Here is a 5,596-nt window from a genome sequence, read left to right on the forward strand (position 1 = left end):
AAGTACAAACAGAAGAAAAGAGCATCAATGATGTTCCCATTGCAAAAGAATTTCCCGATGTATTTCCGAAAGAATTACCGGGATTACCCCCACATCGATCCGTTGAATTTCAAATAGATCTTGTACCAGGAGCTGCACCAATAGCTCGTGCTCCTTACAGACTCGCACCCAGCGAGATGAAAGAACTACAAAGCCAATTACAAGAACTTTTAGAGCGTGGTTTCATTTGACCAAGCACATCACCGTGGGGAGCTCCTGTTTTGTTTGTCAAGAAGAAAGATGGTACATTCAGGTTGTGTATCGACTACCGAGAGTTGAACAAACTTACCATCAAGAACCGCTACCCACTACCGAGAATCGAAGACTTATTTGATCAACTACAAGGCTCGTCTGTTTATTCAAAGATTGACTTACGTTCCGGGTATCATCAAATGCGGGTGAAAGAAGATGATATTCCAAAGACTGCTTTCAGAACACGTTACGGTCATTATGAGTTTATGGTCATGCCGTTTGGTTTAACTAATGCACCAGCTGTGTTCATGGACCTTATGAACCGAGTGTGTGGACCATACCTTGACAAGTTTGCCATTGTTTTCATTGATGACATACTTATTTACTCAAAGAATGACCAAGAACACGGTGAACATTTGAGAAAGGTGTTAGAAGTATTGAGGAAGGAAGAATTGTACGCTAAGTTTTCAAAGTGTGCATTTTGGTTGGAAGAAGTTCAATTCCTCGGTCACATAGTGAACAAAGAAGGTATTAAGGTGGATCCGGCAAAGATAGAAACTGTTGAAAAGTGGGAAACCCCGAAAACTCCGAAACACATACGCCAGTTTTTAGGACTAGCTGGTTACTACAGAAGGTTCATCCAAGACTTTTCCAGAATAGCAAAACCCTTGACTACATTAACGCATAAAGGGAAGAAATTTGAATGGAATGATGAACAAGAGAAAGCGTTTCAGTTATTGAAGAAAAAGCTAACTACGGCACCTATATTGTCATTGCCTGAAGGGAATGATGATTTTGTGATTTATTGTGACGCATCAAAGCAAGGTCTCGGTTGTGTATTAATGCAACGAACGAAGGTGATTGCTTATGCTTCTAGACAATTGAAGATTCACGAACAAAATTATACGACGCATGATTTGGAATTAGGAGCGGTTGTTTTTGCATTAAAGACTTGGAGGCACTACTTATATGGGGTCAAAAGTATTATATATACTGACCACAAAAGTCTTCAACACATATTTAATCAGAAACAACTGAATATGAGGCAGCGTAGGTGGATTGAATTATTGAATGATTACGACTTTGAGATTCGTTACCACCCGGGGAAGGCAAATGTGGTAGCCGATGCCTTGAGCAGGAAGGACAGAGAACCCATTCGAGTAAAATCTATGAATATAATGATTCATAATAACCTTACTACTCAAATAAAGGAGGCGCAACAAGGAGTTTTAAAAGAGGGAAATTTAAAGGATGAAATACCCGGTATAGGGCTGAAAGGATTTGGGTACCAAAATTTGGAGATATGAGAGAAATGGTACTTAGAGAAGCTCATAAAACCAGATACTCAATACATCCTGGAATAGGGAAGATGTACAAGGATCTCAAGAAACATTTTTGGTGGCCGGGTATGAAAGCCGATGTTGCTAAATACGTAGGAGAATGTTTGACGTGTTCTAAGGTCAAAGCTGAGCATCAGAAACCATCAGGTCTACTTCAACAACCCGAAATCCCGGAATGGAAATGGGAAAACATTACCATGGATTTCATCACTAAATTGCCAAGGACTGCAAGTGGTTTTGATACTATTTGGGTAATAGTTGATCGTCTCACCAAATCAGCACACTTCCTACCAATAAGAGAAGATGACAAGATGGAGAAGTTAGCACGACTGTATTTGAAGGAAGTCGTCTCCAGACATGGAATACCAATCTCTATTATCTCTGATAGGGATGGCAGATTTATTTCAAGATTCTGGCAGACATTACAGCAATCATTAGGAACTCGTCTAGACATGAGTACTGCCTATCATCCACAAACTGATGGGCAGAGCGAAAGGACGATACAAACGCTTGAAGACATGCTACGAGCATGTGTTATTGATTTCGGAAACAGTTGGGATTGACATCTACCGTTAGCAGAATTTTCCTACAACAACAGCTACCATTCAAGCATTGAGATGGCACCGTTTGAAGCACTTTATGGTAGAAAGTGCAGGTCTCCGATTTGTTGGAGTGAAGTGGGGGATAGACAGATTACGGGTCCGGAGATTATACAAGAAACTACCGAGAAGATCATCCAAATTCAACAACGGTTGAAAACCGCCCAAAGTCGACAAAAGAGCTACGCTGACATTAAAAGAAAAGATATAGAATTTGAAATTGGAGAGATGGTCATGCTTAAAGTTGCACCTTGGAAAGGCGTTGTTCGATTTGGTAAACGAGGGAAATTAAATCCAAGGTATATTGGACCATTCAAGATTATTGATCGTGTCGGACCAGTAGCTTACCGACTAGAGTTACCTTAACAACTCGCGGCTGTACATAACACTTTCCACGTCTCAAATTTGAAGAAATGTTTTGCTAAAGAAGATCTCACTATTCCGTTAGATGAAATCCAAATCAACGAAAAACTTCAATTCATCGAAGAACCCGTCGAAATAATGGATCGTGAGGTTAAAAGACTTAAGCAAAACAAGATACCAATTGTTAAGGTTCGATGGAATGCTCGTAGAGGACCCGAGTTCACCTGGGAGCGTGAAGATCAGATGAAGAAGAAATACCCGCATCTATTTCCAGAAGATTCGTCAACACCTTCAACAGCTTAAAATTTCGGGACGAAATTTATTTAACGGGTAGGTACTGTAGTGACCCGAACTTTTCCATGTTTATATATATTAATTGAGATTGATATTTACATGATTAAATGTTACCAACATGTTAAGCAATCAAACTTGTTAAGACTTGATTAATTGAAATATGTTTCATATAGACAATTGACCACCCAAGTTGACCGGTGATTCACGAACGTTAAAACTTGTAAAAACTATATGATGACATATATATGGATATATATATATATAGTTAACATGATACTATGATAATTAAACATATCATTAAGTATATTAACAGTGAACTACATATGTAAAAACAAGACTACTAACTTAATGATTTTTAAACGAGACATATATGTAACGATTATCATTGTAAAGACATTTAATGTATATATATCATATTAAGAGATATTCATACATGATAATATCATGAAAATATAATAATTTAAAATCTCATTTGATATTATAAACATTGGGTTAACAACATTTAACAAGATCGTTAACCTAAAGGTTTCAAAACAACACTTACATGTAACGACTAACGATGACTTAACGACTCAGTTAAAATGTATATACATGTAGTGTTTTAATATGTATTTATACACTTTTGAAAGACTTCAATACACTTATCAAAATACTTCTACTTAACAAAATGCTTACAATTACATCCTCGTTCGGTTTCATCAACAATTCTACTCGTATGCACCCGTATTCGTACTCGTACAATACACAGCTTTTAGATGTATGTACTATTGGTATATACACTCCAATGATCAGCTCTTAGCAGCCCATGTGAGTCACCTAACACATGTGGGAACCATCATTTGGCAACTAGCATGAAATATGTCATAAAATTACAAAAATATGAGTAATCATTCATGACTTATTTACATGAAAATAAAATTACATATCCTTTATATCTAATCCATACACCAACGACCAAAAACACCTACAAACACTTTCATTCTTCAATTTTCTTCATTAATTGATCTCTCTCAAGTTCTATCTTCAAGTTCTAAGTGTTCTTCATAAATTCTACAAGTTCTAGTTACATAAAATCAAGAATACTTTCAAGTTTGCTAGCTCACTTCCAATCTTGTAAGGTGATCATCCAACCTCAAGAAATCTTTGTTTATTATAGTAGGTTATCATTCTAATACAAGTTAATAATCATATTAAAACTTTGGTTCAATTTCTATAACTATAACAATCTTATTTCAAGTGATGATCTTACTTGAACTTGTTTTCGTGTCATGATTCTGCTTCAAGAACTTCGAGCCATCCAAGGATCCATTGAAGCTAGATCCATTTTTTTCTTTTCCAGTAGGTTTATCCAAGGAACTTAAGGTAGTAATGATGTTCATAACATCATTCGATTCATACATATAAAGCTATCTTATTCGAAGGTTTAAACTTGTAATCACTAGAACATAGTTTAGTTAATTCTAAACTTGTTCGCAAACAAAAGTTAATCCTTCTAACTTGACTTTTAAAATCAACTAAACACATGTTCTATATCTATATGATATGCTAACTTAATGATTTAAAACCTGAAAACACGAAAAATACCGTAAAACCGGATTTACGCCGTCGTAGTAACACCGCGGGCTGTTTTGGGTTAGTTAATTAAAAACTATGAGAAACTTTGATTTAAAAGTTGTTATTCTGAGAAAATGATTTTTATTATGAACATGAAACTATATCCAAAAATTATGGTTAAACTCAAAGTGGAAGTATGTTTTCTAAAATGGTCATCTAGACGTCGTTCTTTCGACTTAAATGACTACCTTTACAAAAATGACTTGTAACTTATTTTTCCGACTATAAACCTATACTTTTTCTGTTTAGATTCATAAAATAGAGTTCAATATGAAACCATAGCAATTTGATTCACTCAAAACGGATTTAAAATGAAGAAGTTATGGGTAAAACAAGATTGAATAATTTTTCTCATTTTAGCTACGTGAAAATTGGTAACAAATCTATTCCAACCATAACTTAATCAACTTGTATTGTATATTATGTAATCTTGAGATACCATAGACACGTATACAATGTTTCAACCTATCATGTCGACACATCTATATATATTTCAGAACAACCATAGACACTCTATATGTGAATGTTGGAGTTAGCTATACAGGGTTGAGGTTGATTCCAAAATATATATAGTTTGAGTTGTGATCAATACTGAGATACGTATACACTGGGTCGTGGATTGATTCAAGATAATATTTATCGATTTATTTCTGTACATCTAACCGTGGACAACTAGTTGTAGGTTACTAACGAGGACAGCTGACTTAATAAACTTAAAACATCAAAATATATTAAAAGTGTTGTAAATATATTTTGAACATACTTTGATATACATGTATATATTGTTATAGGTTCGTGAATCAACCAGTGGCCAAGTCTTACTTCCCGACGAAGTAAAAATCTGTGAAAGTGAGTTATAGTCCCACTTTTAAAATCTAATATTTTTGGGATGAGAATACATGCAGGTTTTATAAATGATTTACAAAATAGACACAAGTACGTGAAACTACATTCTATGGTTGAATTATCGAAATCGAATATGCCCCTTTTTATTAAGTCTGGTAATCTAAGAATTAGGGAACAGACACCCTAATTGACGCGAATCCTAAAGATAGATCTATTGGGCCTAATAAACCCCATCCAAAGTACCGGATGCTTTAGTACTTCGAAATTTATATCATATCCGAAGGGTGTCCCGGAATGATGGGGATATTC

This window comes from Rutidosis leptorrhynchoides, chromosome 9 (assembly GCF_046630445.1).
Source record: "Rutidosis leptorrhynchoides isolate AG116_Rl617_1_P2 chromosome 9, CSIRO_AGI_Rlap_v1, whole genome shotgun sequence".
Classification (NCBI taxonomy): Eukaryota; Viridiplantae; Streptophyta; class Magnoliopsida; order Asterales; family Asteraceae; genus Rutidosis; species Rutidosis leptorrhynchoides.